The 18,117-nt window shown below is 42.3% G+C and overlaps 2 protein-coding genes across 3 annotated transcripts in view; one reads left to right on the forward strand and one right to left on the reverse strand.

Moving 5' to 3' along the window:
• LOC131681951 (nuclear receptor-binding protein homolog) overlaps positions 1 to 8,056 on the reverse strand; it is a 211,927-nt gene extending 203,871 nt beyond the window's left edge. Inside the window, exon 1 of the mRNA XM_058963063.1 lies at positions 7,884 to 8,056. The gene's annotated coding sequence lies outside the window, so the exon portion shown is untranslated. The remainder of the gene's footprint in view (positions 1 to 7,883) is intronic.
• LOC131681952 (uncharacterized) overlaps positions 1 to 18,117 on the forward strand; it is a 133,006-nt gene that overhangs the window by 45,323 nt on the left and 69,566 nt on the right. Inside the window, exon 1 of one of the 2 annotated variants that reach the window (XM_058963067.1) lies at positions 3,654 to 3,680. The exons of the other annotated variant lie outside the window; for it this stretch is intronic. The gene's annotated coding sequence lies outside the window, so the exon portion shown is untranslated. Of the gene's footprint in view, positions 1 to 3,653; positions 3,681 to 18,117 lie in introns of those variants that run through there. 2 annotated transcript variants of the gene reach the window in all.

Below are 18,117 nucleotides of genomic sequence, written 5' to 3' on the forward strand. Positions count from 1 at the left end.
ATGTACCGCTAGGTCTCTGTCATTCTGAAATTGGTCATTGGAAAATCGGTAGAGCTAACACCTACTAATTTTGTTTTTAATTCCTCGGCTTTTCGGTCTTTCAAATCAGAACCGGTTTTGTATTCTGCTCGACGCTTCGGTCACTGGTTTTGGTCTTTTTCAAGGGAAATATGTTCCCTTGAAAAAAGCCAAAACCAGTGGCCGAAACGTCGGGCAGTATACAATACTCGTTATGATTTAAAAGACCGAAAAGCCGATATAAAGTTGTTTGCATGGGGTGATTGAATCATATGCAGAAAACTTTTTTCGTAATATTGCTGTCGGCCATTAGAATTTAGAAGGTTAACACACACATGGCACTAAAAAATTAGGTACGCTTGCATGTTTCTGTATTTTTATTTTTTTTTTTTGCTCTGGAACGAAGGAGAATAGAGTTTCCAACTGTATGCTATGTTATGTTTTTTGTTAAAAATACTATGCGATTTCGAGACAACAACGTGCAAATAACCAACATTTTGCGATTTTCTCATGAAATATGTGAATTACTCAACCGTTTTATCTTTATTTCAACAAAAATTTAGACAGAATATTTGATTTCGCATTGAACGATCTGTTAATCATCAAAATCGGGTTTAAAATTCCGGAGGTATTAACGAATCTACGTAACGGCAGATGTAATTATAGAATCCCATCATGTACGACAAAGGCAGACTAACTCCTTGACCATTTATAAGGTGGTGACAACTATATTGCCACCTTTTCATTTCGTTCATACCGCGGGAATATGAAGTGAGAAGTGTTCCAATCTTATGAAATCTACTTGTTATAAGTCTGGCAACTCTTCTTATTACTTTTTATTGAGATACAGTGAAAAGTGTCAGATTAGTGAAGAGTTTTTTTGAAAAAAATACGACAATTTCCTTTTGGACAATAAAATTGGCTCGATTTTGGAAAAAATACTCTAGACACTATAAGATGGTGATGCAAACTCGTAAAAACAACTATTTTTAATCCGAAAATTTGGTTTATGAATGGTGAAAATTGCAAAGAAAAAAATGAATAAATGAACGTCTGTAATCTGTGGTCTCATTTTTCAACATAGAATCCAGGGATTATTTACTGTTAATCAGGTGATAACCAGTAACTCACCTTAATTTCTTTCTGAATTTATGATGCAGCTCGATTTGTCTTTATGTTAGCACCAATCTCGTTGGAAGTACATCAAACATTATGAAGACTGACATTTTCTAACGGGCGGTAGCAAGTATATTTGCAAAACAGTTTTTATTACGAAATAAATGTAAATATACTCTAAACTAAGCGAAAAAATCGTGTTTCTATTAATAATACATTCATTAATAGCCCCAAACTCTGGGTCTTATAAAAGGTTAAGAGTTCACGTGAGAAAGTTTCAAATTTGAGAAAATTTAATAACTCCGAAATTTTTAACCGACTTGTATGATTGACAGGTTGTTAGACGGGGAATCAAATTCACACTCCAAATTTTTATTACAACAATCATTTTCTATCCTTTATAAAAATGTTTAGCAATTCAGCAATTGGTTACTGTGGTTTTTTCTTGGACAATGTGTCGTTTTGGTTTTAATTCTTGTTTGTAATTTGGGGATGCACCTTTTTTGTATAAAGTATATCAACTGAAAGAATAGACATTTAAACGATATTCATGATTTCAGGAGCTTTGTCGCGATCTTCGTACTATCTCATCACGTTACTGTGATATTCATGAGTTTACTATGGTGATTTATTCTCATGATTTCAGGACCCTATTCACGATTTTCGTAGTTTCTGTTTATGTTGCCGTGATAGTTTAATCATAAGTAGAGTGATTTGTGTTCATGATTTCAGGATCTTAGTCACGATTTTCGTAATTTTTTGCACGATATCGTGGTACTTCATTCTCGAATTTTATATGTGGAATAAGGATTTTTAATCGAAGTAGCGTGATAATGTGAACTGGATCATAAAAGTCTGACTGATTCGTGAGTTCTTGTTACATGAACTATATCACGAACTCTATAATGTACTTTTGGTGCATTGCGTAGTTTTCGTTTTTTATCTGGACATCACATTGAATCTTATCAATTGAATAACGATGTTCGAGGTCCAATTAGTCGTTGTATATCTGCTGTTTGCACCTATTACTACTCGCTAGAAGCCGGACATAACTATACATTTCATGAAAAATTTCAAATTTAGTGAAATGGTTTATGTGAATATTTCATGACCATGTGCAGAGCTGCATAAAATTAATAATGAATATGGATATCTTCTAAATATCATAAGCACTTATCTTGGTTGATTGTGATATTTAGAAGATTTAGAAGGTATCGTGAAACATGTACTAGGAATCATGAAACAGCTCACGAATCCATGAATAAATTTTACGATTTTGTAAACTATTTCATTTTGACGAATGGTGAGCTGTGACTAATAGACTGCCTGTAATCGTAAGTCAGTTCCATGTAGTTAGGGAAGCACATGGAACATTGGACTGACTTGCGATTATTCTAGGAATCATGAATCAATTCACTAATACATGAATAATATTTTATGATCCTGTGAACTGTTTCACGAGAACAGATATTGAATCATAAACTAGTAGTTTTGATTTTGTAAACTAATTCACAACCACGAAAACCTGATAATGTGCAGGTTTTAATAAAGCATGAATAAGTTCACGTCGCATATCCGGACTCTGAAGAATGTTCCTAAATCGATGAATACAATTACGAGTATTCAGTCTGCTTCCTCGGTATTTCCAAGTATTTCCAAGCCAGTAGTTAACTTCAGGGCCGGCGGATAATGTGGGTAGTATAGGTAGTACTATCCACTCGAAAATTATCGAGTGGGTCATTACCCACTCTAAATTATGGACTTATTAAATTTCGATGTACTACGATTCCATTTGTACAAACACGCCACAAGCGATTTTATGTAAGTGTAATGCAAGCGTGTGTCTGTGTATTACAAAAATGCGACAAATCCCCAGTACTAAACCACTCACTTTATGCTTGTCTTACTACCCATTCGGGTTAAAAGTGTAATGCCGGCCCTGGTTAACATACTTAGGGAAGAAATAAAGAAGAAAGAAGACGGCTATACCAAACAAAAACGCACCAAACTTCTTCCAGAATTCATAGTACTTTATTCACGGTTTTGGGAGCAATTTTTTTTGCCTGTATAGCCCAAAATAATATTTCTAACAAAAGAATAAAACACAGCATACAGTTGGAAATGTCCATTCATCTACTTAGAATTATTGTCCAAAATCGGCTGAAAATTACAGCAAAGCTAATTTTTCAGCTCCAATCGTCAAAAAAATTGTTTTTCTGCTATAAATCAAGATTTTGAGGGTATACGACATTTTTTAAACATAGTTTTGTGTTGGATTTGATGAGAGCTACAATCCAAACCAGGTTACCCGAAAAGTTCAAAATTACTGTACCATCGTGTTATTGATATGCCGCTGCGAGAAGAATGAATGAGAGTAGAAAAAATAAGAAAACTAGTTGTAATATTCGTTTTGTATATGGATTCTGTTCTATTTTTAATCGACGCTTTTATATTTTCAGGTAAACAATGGACATTCTTCTGCAATCCAATAAGTAGCTATATGATCTACCTATAGAAAATCGAACACCAGCAATTCTGTCTGATTGGTAATTATTGTTTACTAAATTTAAAACAAACTCGATGCACACACTCTAAATGAAGTAAATAAATAGATCATTTGAATAGTATTTGCCACAGTATTTTGCAGCTCTTATTCTATGCTATTTCTACAGCACCCGGCTGGTTGTTGGTAGAATCTGGAAAACAGGGAAGCAGGTGAATTGGCAATCAGCAGGCCTTTGCACAGAGGGTAAACTCCATACCACATCTTCCATGAGAATTTTTAACTATATACCTCCGAAAATTTCTCTGTAATCAGAGAAATCTTTCTACTGCGAGTCGTTTTGACCCATAAAATGTCATTTGCCGGAATTCTGTTCAGTACACTGAAGAAACTGAACACGTTAACATCGTGTTGAAAATTATTGAATTGATTCAAGCCTCAAACATATGAAATGCGCACGTTTGTCATTTCAATATCTAATCGAGTTTGGGAAATGTGGCTTTCGAATAGAATTGATGCGACCATTATTGCGTGAAAAGCACATCACCATCATAAGAAATACCACGGACTAAAATTTCCAATTACATATGAATATCACCTCGTTTTGGAGTGATGAGCATATTTTCGCCATGTATTTATAATCACCCTATCCATTTGTTAACAGTGCATTAAATCAAATGAACGATTCTACCTTCAGTCTGTTATCTATATGTACCGCGCCAGTGCTAAAAGAAAGCAAACCGGTTTAAATTGACGACGATAAGATTGATGTGCGTCTCCACGATCTATTCCCGCGTACTACCAATAAATTCATTACAACCATCATGCGGGCATACGCAATGGTGTAATCCGTTAGGTTTTAAACCTGTAGAATTTTTTTTCCAGGTGTTACCAACGATGTTCGTTGCGTGAGCAGAGTCGGAAAATGTTTTTTTCATTTGCCAAAATCAGGCGAAAAAGACGAAAGAACGAAGCTTCTTTCCATACCACTAGCACTTCGCGAAATCGAAAATGAGACAACGGGCTAGGACAAAGCAAGCATGTAGCAGAGCGTTTTCATTATTCTCTCCGCATGCTCGTTTTCGCTTTGAGATTCATAATGATATTGGTAACTTCGATATTGACCTTACTGCTGGGGAAACGAAAATACACTAGCAATGATATTTATTTGTCGATGCTCGATTCTGTAGATTTGCGAGCTAATGATGGTATTGTAAGACGGAAGCCTGATCGGTGTGCATATTTCTCATTTTAACTATGTTCTAGTTGTATTATTAGATGCACATTGCATTAATTTCATTTAATGAATGAGAATCGCAAATTACTGACCATGCATCAAACCGAAGTTGCAACTTCGGATTGTCATAGGAAAACGAAAGTCGCTGCTGCTGCTACTCGTTTTCATAGAATCGAGAGAGGAGGGGACATCGCCTTTATTGTTTTATTTTTTCATGCAGTTAGCGACGAGAGAGGCAGGGAAAGGACGAAAATGAATTCTCTGAATTTCGTCGTTCATTGAATAGGTATGAGAATTTTTGGCTCAGGTCGTGAGAATGCGAGTGACAAAACCTATTCCTTCATATCTGAACTTTCACTACGAAGTTGAAGGCTCAAATAACGCTGTGCACATATGAAGGACAGACCCCAGTTCTGTAACAAGAAGATTCACTACGGAGAACCATGCACACGAACCTCTAACGAAATAACATCAACTGCAAGCAAACCCAATACACAGCCCTCATCAACACCAACTAAATCACAAACAATCGGAGTTGCAGTTCAGGCGCCAACGAATGCACGAACAACAGAACTGTCCGATAATTGTGATTCGCTTACTACTTCCCAATCAACTGCCAGCACCACCGACAATAGAGTAAATGACAAAAAGCAGATGCATGATCGTGACCCGTCGGTTCCACAAACAACATCAATATCATAAAACCCATACGACATCAATATCAAAGACAGCACGGACTATGTCATACCTAAGTAACAGCAGGCATTGCAGCTGACGGATCTCCAATAAGAAAGAAGAAGTACACAGGATCCGATGGCTATACTACAGAGAACAGGGAGTATGGAATGTTGCGCTCAAACTCAAACGATATTATTTACACCAACCTATACGCCAGTTTTCATATAACAATCGATAGAATGAAGAAATTTGACTCAACGGTAGGTTTTGAAGCTATTTCGATCCTTGCTTTCAGATCGAGAGATAATGGTTGTCAGTGGAGATTGCCAGATATAGCGCTACTTGGAATCGTTGATGTTTCTGTTTTTCTTAAATGACGTGTGTATAGTGCTGAAAACTTCTCACCGATCCATCTGAAAAAAGTGCTCGGCGATCGAAACCCTATGAAAGACTTTCTGGCACAGCTCTTTCTCGCTGTGGAGAAGGCGCAAACGATTTAGAAGTATCGAGGGGAGCCAGTCCCCTTTCGACTGTCCTGGATTTTTACTCGCCCTAAATACTCACCCTAGTTATCCAGCTCATGGCATCCTGCTCAGAACTCTGGTGGCATCTCCACTAGGATTTTGATGAAGCATGCCAACAATGGCAGGATTTTGTTTATGTGCTGAGAGGGTTACGCCGAAATCCTACGGACAATGAGGGCGTCGGTAGTATTTTTCGTACGGACGGCTAGGAATTCATAATCGACGTAATCTTTTGCAGTTTCTTACTGGTGGCTAGGGCATTGTAAAAAAAAAACTTTTTTTAATTTTCAAGGCCCCCCCCCCTCTCATATTGTGACAAATGTCAAAGTAAGCTCAGATGCCAAATTTCACATAATTTGGAAAATTTTACGCCCCCGCCCACTTCGATTAAAATTTTTGAACTTGGTGCTATGGGAAAATATGGAGGAAAAATATATTAAATGCTTTAACTTTTGATGTAGCACTAAGAAAATTACAATTCATACCTCCTTTCAAACGAAGTAACCTTAGTATTTGAATACGAGAAAGTGGGGTACTGGGTAGTTTTGTCCCCAAAATCCTCCATTTAAAAAAAAATTCAGCTCCGTGATGTAAATCATACATATTTTGCATTTTTTCTAATGCGAAAAAATCTCAGAAATTGAACGGAATCTTCTCGACCTTTGTCCGAATACGAGAAGTTTGGCTTATAGGGCTTTTTGTCATTCATATTAAATTTTATCATTTTCTCGTGGATATTTCGCTATTATTCTTCACTCAATTTTAATAAACTGTACCTTGTTGAACGTGGAAAATCCTCAAAAACACTATAAAAATAGATTCGTTACCGTAAACCGGGGTGACATTGATCACTTTTCGAAGTAATCATTACATATTTTTAGACGAAAAGCATTTTTTTCCAGTTTAATATTTTTAAACCATGTACTGATGTATGGAGAACAATATTGGATGGTTTTACCTAAAATTGTCCGTTTACAGCTATTTTTTCAAAAATGATTTCAAGTTGAAATCCGTTTTCGTGTTCCGGGGTGACTTTGATAACCTGCATGTTCATCCACATTAAGTTATTGATGTCAATGCTTTTCATTCAAATGTTTGTTTAAACTGATTCTGGAAAGATACTAAAATTCGTATAATTTGTGTCCAACTAGAATAAAAGATTCTGAAAACTTTTAAAACTGCTGAAATTGTTTTGTTTCAGTGTTTTATCAATGTACAAAAAGTTTCATCCATTTTAACACGTTGGAATATAGAACAATAAAAAAAATGTTTCGAGTTTTAGCTTAAAATAACTTGAAATTATTGGCAACTAGTTTCACAAAAAATGTATTAAAAATAAACAAACTCTTAAAACTAAATTTAGCATATCCCAATCTAAAGGAAAATAAAAACTCGCTTGTAATTTATTACTCTTGCTCAAATCTGAGATTTTTTTGTTTTATAAAAAATAGACACTTTACGAAGCTTCGTAAAAATCAGGTGAAGTCAAATTTCGATTTTTTGTAGTTTTTGTACCCAAAAACCGAACAGTATACTCAAAAAGTGTAACAAATCAGTATTTTATAAGCTTAGAGTAAAAATCAATTCAAATTAAAATGATTCGGTAGACTATTCTGGTTTAATAAGCGATCTACGAAAAAAGTTTCGAGTGATCAAAGTCACCCCGGTTTACGGTACCAGAAAAAATCATAAACATCAAATTTTCTGACATTTAGTCTCGATTTCGAATAGCTTTCGCAAATGGCATTTGTTTCTAGGTGCAATTAGCCACGGCGAGTAGAGTAGAACGTCTAAATGTTCAACTCACCTGACAATGTTCGTCCGCCTTTTTCTTGTCTGGGTCGTACCTCATCCATTTCCACTTTGGAACCAACAACCATGAGAATATCTCATTCTCTACCAGTTAGCATGTACTTTGAATTGTCAAATCGTCACACCGATTTTCGCTGCCTCCATGTTAGAAGGTACAACCACCTCATCCACTACTTTACGCTCAACGCCATCGATGGCGATGTTGTCCGTAAAGGCAAGAAGCATATGAGAGTTCTAGATGATGGTTCCGATTCACTGCACACCGGATCTTTGTATCGCACCTTCGAGCGCTATGTTAAACATCAGGTTAGCGGTGAACACCACAGGTCACTATTGCAAATTCGTTCCTATCGATGACTGTATGCTCGAAACCGCATTCTGTTCAACAAACATCACAGAAGAAAAAATAGAAATGATTCCATAGATGAAACAGGCTACTAGCATTCCAAATAGATTCAATAATTGCCACCGATAGCAAAGTTTATCAATATTTTATTTATGACAATTTCCCGGGGGTACAGTTTTGACCAGTGACAGTCATTTGCAATTCCTCCGATCTGTTATCCGGTTCTGTGCTGATAGGCGCACACACACACAGTGTGATACAAAAAGTCGTGCAGTCTGCGTTCTGCACGTCTATTCTACACGACCGCACTAATTTCAGTATCTTCTGACATGGTCGATTGCGACTGGTGCGGCCTGTGACTGCTGCACAGTGATTTATTGCCAATTTGAATATTCCAAATCACGACCCTTGCACTGCGCGGACGCAAGTGCTTTAGTATGTAGATATGGGAGTCTGTGGGCAAAAATCAAATTAAACAAGTTCAACCACTGCACTGTCAGACTATTGCCATCGACCGTGGATCAGTCAGCACAAGTTGTCCCAGTTCTGGGTTCATGTCTTCCTGTGTTATTTTACAGCTGGTATGACATTTTTCCTTCATTGGATAATGGTTTCACTAATAAATCCCGTCCAGTGATAGAAGCTGATTCACAGCACAGTGGTAGTGATGTTTATAAATCGGTAAAAAACAGACTTCCAGTCTTTGTCTACCCCCTGTAGAGAGAATTTTTGTTATTTTTATATGGACCCGAAAAAAACTACAAGAACATAATTTGTTGCTGAAATTTTGATCGATTGCTGTCCTATCCAGCTGTTCTATCATGTTGGTCGATCAATTGCCACGATTGCTAACAGACTCGCATGCGTGACTCGGGGTGCGCGCGAGATTATGATTGAATCTAATTGACTTTTATTCTCGTCGGTAGTCGGTTGTGATCACGTCTAACCCTTTTCTCAGCTTCCGCCTGCAGTGTTGAATGTTGTTGTTCGTTAGTGTTTTTTCACCATTGACCGTAATGGTACAATCTTTATCATATCAATGCTGCCTGGATAAATTATTGCATTAGTACTTCACTGACCACGATTAAGAGGTGTGATGGCGATTGATCGTGTTGTTCTGTATCTAAACCTACTGCCCGGTATCAGTTTTATACACAAGCATTTTCGAATGGCTCCGTTCGCATTGTCTGTAGAAATCCAGCTAAAATAAAATTGTTCTGGATCACGTTTTTAAATGATCTAGCTTTTACTAGGTAGTGTCTTTTTTACAATGGAGAATACATTTACGTACTAGCCCACTACACTTGCTATTAGTAGATGCCAAGCTACCACACGGGGTGTACTGGGGGTGTGTTGGGCTGTAATGGTGACGCAGCCATTAATACCGACTAAACTCCATTGGGCTCCGCTATTGTTCCCCCCAGGGACTACCTCTCGGCATTACTTCTGGGGGGATGGCTGTACTTGATGTACTCATTCACTCTCTCTCACGCGTTCATACGTCCTGTATGAGGCTTACTTGGGTACTCTCTCTGTCACACCTTGATTCACTCTCACTTTTGTGCTCACCTTTTTCGTTCCTTGCGAGGCTGACTTGTGTCCTCGCCTTTTTCATGCCTTGCTAGGCTTACTTTTGTGCTAGCCTCTAACATACCATGTAAGGTTGACTTGGATGCTCACCCTATCACCTGGTTCACTCTCAATCGTACCACTCTATTACACCCCTGTCGCTCCCCCTGGCATCCCATGTTGGACATTTTTCTTAGGCCCCACTTCTGGCATACCATGTGAGGCTTACTTGGGTGCTCACCGTTTCCATACCTTGTGAGGCTGACTTTTGTGCTCACCTTTAACACACCATGTGAGGCTGACTTTTGTGCTCACCCTTAACATACCGTGTGAGACTGACTTGGATGCTCACCCTTTCGCTCCTCTGCCACGCCACGAGGCATCGATAGCTAAGGCCCAACATACTACGCTACGGCCATCCCATCTTGGCATTCACTCCCTTTTTTGCGCTCGGCCTATTTCGCTCCAACTAACCAATAACTAGTTAGTCGTGCCCGTCGTCTGTTGCTCGGTGCGCCAAATTCCCTGTAGCCTACAGGCAATCTGGGTGGTTGCAGTCGAGACTGCGTTCCACTTCTCCACCGATTGACACATCCGCTGAATAAGGGTATCAGGGGTTGTGTCCCAGGCGCAAACGTCAAGCATTGCTCTTCCTTCGACGTCGAAACGAGGACATACGAACAGTATGTGTTCGGCAGTTTCGTCTACACCTGGGCAGTCAGGGCAGGAGGGGACCTCCGCGTGCCCGAACCTGTGGAGGTACTGTCGGAAGCAGCCATGGTCTGACAGGAATTGTATCAGATGGGGTCTTCCCACCCAGCTCGATATGTTAGGTATCAGCCGGTGGGTCCACCTACCTTTCGAGGAGTTCTCCCACTCACGCTGCCATCTGGCGACCGATGTCACCCTGGTGCGCTCGCGGGCTCCTCTATTGTCACGTAGCTCGAAGCACTCCTCATCTTCCCGGATGACCAGCCCGACTGGCATCATGCTCGCTATCACGCAGGATGCATCGTGTGATACCGTGCGGTAGGCAGATATCACTCTGAAGCACATCACGCGGTAGGTGCTCTCCAATTTCCGCAGGTAACTGGTTACCTTCAGTGCTCTTGACCATGATGGGCCGCCGTACCTGAGGATAGATACGGCAACGCCTGCCAGTAGCCTACGTCTACTGGCGCACACCTTTGAGCTGTTGGACATCATCCTCGATAATGCCGCAACAGCAGTCGACGCTCTCTTGCACGTATAGTCGACGTGGCTGCCGAAGGTCAGCTTGTCGTCTATAATGACTCCAATAGACTTCTGGCTCCGCTATGAGGTGATCACGACTTCTCCCACATGGATAACTGCATGTTGTGCCGACTTGCGGTTGTTGACGATAACTACCTCCGTCTTATGCTGAGCGAGCTCCAGGCCTCTCGCGCTCATCCATTCCTCCACCGTGTTGATCGCGTGTTCTGCAGTTAGTTCTACCTCAGGGATTGACTCCCCATAGACCTTCAAGGTTACGTCGATCTTGACCCCAGGAGGGAACTTCAGTCTCATAACCCCGTCAAACATGAGGTTCCATAGCACCGGGCTTAGAATCGAGCCCTGTGGGACTCCGACGGTAATCGGAATCCTTTTCTGACCGGCATCGGTCTCGTATAGCAGTACGCGGTTCTGGAAGTAACTTTCCAGGATCCGGTACAGATCCACCGGTAGGCTAAGCCGGTGTAACGAGAGCGCGATGGCATCCCAGCTTGCGCTGTTGAATGCGTTCTTCACGTCAAGGGTCACTAACGCGCAGTATCGAATGCCTCGCCTTTTTCGTTGGATCGCTATCTCGACAGTCTTTATCACTGAGTTGAGAGCGTCCACTGTGGACTTACCCTTCCGAAAGCCAAACTGGTTGCTTGACAGGCCGTCCGTACCTTCCGCGTACGGGGTTAGCCTGTTGAGGATAATCCTCTCAAGCAGTTTGCCAGTCGTGTCGATCAGACAGATTGGTCTGTACGCCGATGGGTCGCCTGGCGGCTTCCCGGGCACCAATTTCTGCCTTTTCCATCTATCGGGGAAACGGCACTCGTCAAGGCATCTCTGCATAGCTAGCCTGAACATGTACGGGTTCGCTATGATCGCTGCCTTGAGAGCGCTGTTTGGAACTCCATCCGGCCCTGGAGCTTTGTTCATTGCTAGGGATTTAACCACTGCGAATACTTCTTCATTCGTCACCGGAGCCACCGTTTCGGCCGTGCCCGCACTGTCTCGTAGTGCAGGTGGCCAGGGGCTTGTGGCTCGAGACGGGAAGAGTACTTCGATAATCGTTGCCAACCGGTCCGGAGACCGTTCTGGGGGTGAAGAGCCCCTTTGGTCTTGGCCATCACAATCCTGTAGGCGTCACCCCACGGATTCGCGTTGGCACTCTCACACAGGTTGTCGAAACACGCCCTCTTGCTGCTTTTAATGGCCTTGTTAAGGGCCAATTTCGCAGCTCGAAACACTTCACGGCGGTTCTCTCTTGCATCCTCGGTGCGAGCTCTTTACATCCTACGTCTAGCTCTGAGGCAGGCTGATCGTAGAGCTGCAATCTCGGCACTCCATCAGTATATCGGACATCTGCCGTTTCTTGGCAGGGTTTTTCTCGGCATAGTGGCGTCGCACGCGCGTGATAGAACAGCTAGCAGCGTGTCCCCGCTTAGACTGTCGGTGTTGGCCTCCAGTCCCAGGGCCGCGGTGAAAGCTTCGCTGTCGAAGTGATTGGACTTCCACCCGCGTACCTGACAGGGATCTCCCGCCCTCGGATGCTGCACACCATAGTTGATCCTAAAGCGGATTGCTAAGTGATCGCTATGGGTGTAGCCTTCGTCTACCCTCCATACCATGCCTGGAACCAGACTCGGGCTGGCAAATGTTACGTCAATCCACGCCTCCACCCCGTTTCTACGGAATGTACTAGCGGAGCCATTATTAGCTAGCGCAGTATCGAGTTTCGCAAGCGCCTGCTATTTGTACAGCGGCTGCCCCACTCCACTGCCCAAGTGTTAAAGCCTCCCGCTATGACTACCGGTTTCCGGCCCACTAGGTCTGACGAGAGCCTGTCGATCATCTGGTTGAACTGTTCTATGGGCCACCTTGGTGGAGCGTAGCAGCTGCAGTAGAACACACCATTGATCTTGGCAATCGCAACACCCTCGGCGGATGAGTGTATTACCTCTTGAACCGGGAACCGTCCCGTTGTACAGATTGCCACCATTCCAGACCCGTTCGACACCCAATTGCCGTTGCCGGCAGGGATGTTGTACGGGTCTGATAGGAGGGCGACATCTGTCCTCGACTCCGAGACCCACTGCCACAGCAGCTGTTGAGCTGCTGCACAATGGTTATGATTTATCTGTGTGACGTTCACGGCTTCTTCTTATTTACCTCACCGAAGGGACACGAAGGTCCGCCCATAGCATGTTTATGGGCTGGCTTCTTAGCGGTGCAGATAAGGCACTTGTGCGCCTTGGTGCAACCCCGCTCCTTATGCCCCTTCTCGTCGCAGCGACGACATAGTTTGCTCCTGTCTATGCCCTTGCACTCGTAGGATTTGTGGCCGGACTCAAGGCACCGATAGCACCTATCCACTGAAGGCGGCTGGGGTATGCTAATTGGGCATACCGACCAGCCGATCTTCAGCTTACCTTTCTTGGTTATCTTTTTGGCATCCGCCTTCAGTAGCCTGAGGTAGGCTACTTGGGTGCCAGAGGGTCCCTCTCTAAAACGCACAGAGGCCCGCTCGATTGTCACGTCGCATTGCTCCTTAATGGCTGCGACGACTTCTTCTGCGGTCGTGAACTCGTCCAGACGCTTGCACTGGAGAGTCATTTCCGCCCCTAGCGACCTGATCTGGGCGCCTTCACCAAGGCCCTCTTGGGCCAAGGCCTTGTACACTGCACTAGATTGTGCGCCTCGCTTCAGCACCAGAAGCATTTCTCCCGTGTTGGTGCGTCTCACGCTACGCACATCTTGCCCAAGGGCCGAGAGGCTTTCGGCCGCCTTCATCGACTTTAGGACGTCGGCGTTTTTGTCCTTGTCGGTTTTTAACCACAAGGCCTCACCTCTGTCCTTGGCCTTCTTCGCGGGCCGCGGTACCTCCGGTGTCGGTGCCGACTTCTTCTTGGTGACCAGCGTCCAGGGGTTTACGCCCCCCTGCCCCGGTCGTGCCGGATTGCTGGTACCATCGCTCTGCCCAGCGAGGTCACTCTCGCCCTCGCTTACCTCGACCAAACGGCGTCTGACCTTAACGGTTGCACGCCGTGTGGTGTCAGTTTTTGCACCCTCGCCTGGCGACTTCCTAGGGCGCTTCGCGTTCGGCGCCGTCTTACGATTGCCTTGCCTTTTTCCTTCGAGGGGAACTCGGCCGCCGCTCCGAGCGACATGGCTGCTCCATAGAAGGTGAAGGCCATTGTCTGAGTACCTGTATCGACCGTCTCTCTTCCCTCCCTCTTGGAGGCCACTGTCTGGGTTTCTCTGTCAGACTTCTCCCGACATTCCACCCTCTTGGCATAAGCCTGCTGTTCCTGTCTTGTGACACGAACAGCTTTCCGGAGCACCAGGAGGCTCTGCTTCAACTCCTTGCTTATGTTTTGCTCTGCGCTAGTGAACTCGATTATTGAATCGAGCTGCTCCACCACTTTGCGCATCTATGAACTGTGTTACAACAAGTATTAATACGAACTTGAACTCCGGATGGACGAATGTGAGGAGCTTTGCGTATATTTTAATAAGCGGTAATGTTCACCTTTCCATCACGCGACGAGTTTTTCGTGGTTTCTTTTGTGTCGGTGCTGATTTTACCCGACAATCGTTTGAATAAAATGCGGAGCCTTGTACAAGAGGTACTTGTGTGCGTCTTAATTTTTTCCTGTGTCAGTTACTATTCTTGTAGATAGGTAGCACTTCACATGTATGATGGTTTCGTAGTAAGAAGGACTTTCATTAATATTAAATTGTAAAAGTAATATGAAAACAGGAATGGAATACTGAGTTATTTCCGTAGCATTAGTATAACAGAATGATGATTCTAAGCAATCACTTCCGCGAGCGATTTATTTATTGTTATGATCACTACTGTTTATGCCAAGTAAAGACTAAAGAAGTATTAAAACATAAGATAGTTGACAGTACTACAGAATAGAATTTATTTATATAATACGGTTAATTCAAACATTATTCCTACAGAAGAAAACCAGCAAAAGGAAAAGTAACAAAAAATCTCAAACAGAAAAAAATAAGAGTGGAAACGAACTAAGGCCACAACTAAACAATATCGACCATATAACAGTTTTGGCTTTCGCCTTGAAAAAAACATTTTGTTCCTCAAAACTATATAATAATCTTTTTCTCTTTTTCCAAAGAGATTTTTCTAACCCGAAAAATGAGGTGGATGACCGTGGGATTAAAACCTTTATAACTAAAATAAAAAAAAAGAAAATCACACTCTTAGATGGATTAAAGGCGTATATAGTACTAAAGTAACTTTGTAAGAGATAAGTGTATCACGTCAAAGATCAAATCATGCAGCTTTTCAGACGAGCAATCTGAATTATATAAATGATGAAGTTAGTTATTTTGTCTTCGAGAAATTGACAAAAACTCGCCAACTTTTAAATACTTTACTTCTAAAATATGCTGTTACTTAAACCTATTAGCTAAGAGATATGAGGACACCGTTTAATTGGGAATTTCACCTTTTCACCTTCACTTTTCGAATGGAACTAAAAGATTCAAAATACATACTATATTTTTTGAGTTCAAGGTTTAACCCAAAAAGGTTACTTACATGAACAATTCAATAGCTCTGTAACGGTAGAGATTTGATAGTATATGTAGAATGATTTTATGTCGCAAGTATGATCCTCTATCGCTACTCGAGAGTTTCTTAGGCATGACCCAAACACCATGTATAGTAGACGTGTTAAAACAGTTGCATAATTGTATGTATGTATGTTGTATAATAGTTGTTCCAGAATCTAACAAAATCCAAAGTCCAGTAGTATTAACAATCCAACAATCCCTTACAACAAATTCGTTACCAACCCTATACAGCATTCATATTCGTGAATTTTCGGTTATGATCCAATACTCACTCCCTAACAATATACATAGTCATCTATAAACCATCTCCGATGAGTCGTACTTCTGCTTACGTCCTCGGTAACTGCATATCGCCGCCCGCCGTCTCAAAACGACTAAATAATCTAGACGTAGGCATATCATTAGAGCTGATCTTTCCGATGATGAAGAGTCGGTAATAATGGTGATTTTATGGCTTGTTTACTTTTTTTTTCGTATGTTAAACGTGCACTTGTGTCTGTGTGTGAGCAGCTTAATAAGGCGCCGCCGCTAAATCTCGACGTGATGCGTCTGAACCAACGAGCGCCATCGCGCAGCTGTTCTCCTACCGCGTCACAAACCACTTCCGCTAGAGCTTGGAATGATGCAAATTCTACTCTAGGGAACAATATCTTCAAAAAACATCATCAAGCTATCTGAAATGTCAAACTGAAACGCTCACAAATTGTCGCAAGGGGTAGGTAACAGTTTTTTCAAGCGACAGTTTTCCTGGTGATATTCGCATTGTTTAACAACTCGGTTGTACTGAAGCTCCCTTTCCTCCGACACAGACGATGTCATGGTGTCAGTTAATATGTGTTCTCATCGCCAGTTGAACTTTGTTGATTAATCTTTCCTGCCTTCGCGGGCCCACGGTTTGTCACGCGTTGGATGTCGTGAAGCAGCTCAACCATATTGACGCGATGCGTCGCGTCACCCGAGGGACGCGTTTTAGGTAGGATGACGAGCGGCTAGGCGGACGGACCCCATGGGTAAGAGTATTTACGTTGTACCTATTTAGCAGTTGTAAATAGCACGAAAACCCAAAGGTGGGCCGACGAATGTGAACCGAACCGAAACGACACAAAGCCGATTTGTTTTTATAAGGTGTCAAAAGCTTTGCTGTAGGGATGTGGCGCGGGTAGGCGATGATCGAGAGAGTTGTTTGTTGCCTTTACGCTGGCTGCTGATGGCAACTCGGAGGCGGTCGGGGGTGAGGTTAATGAAAGAAAATTGGTTTATGTCGAGGAAGATGCGACGTTCTGGTGTGGCTGTGATGAGTTTATTCAAGTGGAAAAGAGACTGCCGGGATCTTTTCCGGTGTGATTAGCTGACGAGTGATTGGGTTAGTGTGGTTGGCCAGTTGCAGAAATGCAACGATGGGAGTATCTAGTTGTTTTTATAAACGTTTTTCTAAAATTAATTTGATCTAAAATAGTTAATCCAAAAACTTTGATATTCCTATTGTCATCCTATTTTTACACTTGAAGTTTATATCCGATTTTTACATTTTAATATATTAGAAGCGGGTTTTACGAAGCATGTTCTGTTTTTGTACCCTTAATTTTCGGTCGCTCTAATGTGAAAAATACAAAATTGGCAGCTTCAAGCAATCGTAGTGTGCCGTGCTAAATAAACGGATGCAAATGCTTAAACAAACAGTATTAAGTTCGATAAAAAAAAACCTTTTGACAAACTCAACACCGCACAGTGCAGAGTAATCTAAATGATATCTCAATAGCACCAGTTTCTCCATTCTCGCATGTCATGTTAATTAAATGCCAAAAAACAGTTCAGGTGCTGGTAGCAATACACGACACATCCAAAGAAGCAAACTTTCAGCGCGAATCCACCGAAAAGCTACGGTGCTGCCCAGTCAACGTCACTCGATAAAACAAAACTTTAGACTTGGCGCCCACCAACCTTTCGGGACTCTGAGGTTGTTACTGGCGCTGCTGCCCAGCCGGGCGTACTGGCGTCTCGCAAATGTCTCAATATTTTACCTTTACGAGCGGTGCGTTGACTGTATCTCCAATTCGGCATCAGCTGCCATCCGTCGTTTCTTCCATTAACCAAACAAAAAAAATAATTCGTTTATGCTCCTCAGGCTTTAAAAGTCTTTCGTATAGCTGTTCCGTTGCTACTTTTGCATATAGGTATGGTGGAAATGTAAGCTACCGCACTGAAACGAATCCAAGACAATTGGTTGACACAATTTCCAACTGGACCTTGCCGTTGTACCCGGGGTGGCGCTAGGCGGAGTGCATTGCTTCTTTATGCGAGCGTGCTGCCGCCCATCCTAAATTAGGCTCGTCCCAAAAAGAAGTCGACTTGGATTGAATATAGCGATGAAAAATCATCTTGAAATTTGATTCGAACCATTTCCGTCGCCCGTGCCTCATGGTTTCGGCGGGTACCGTAAGCACGAAACCACGGTCATCCGTTCCAGCGC

This window comes from Topomyia yanbarensis, chromosome 2, assembly GCF_030247195.1.
Source record: "Topomyia yanbarensis strain Yona2022 chromosome 2, ASM3024719v1, whole genome shotgun sequence".
Lineage (NCBI taxonomy): Eukaryota > Metazoa > Arthropoda > Insecta > Diptera > Culicidae > Topomyia > Topomyia yanbarensis.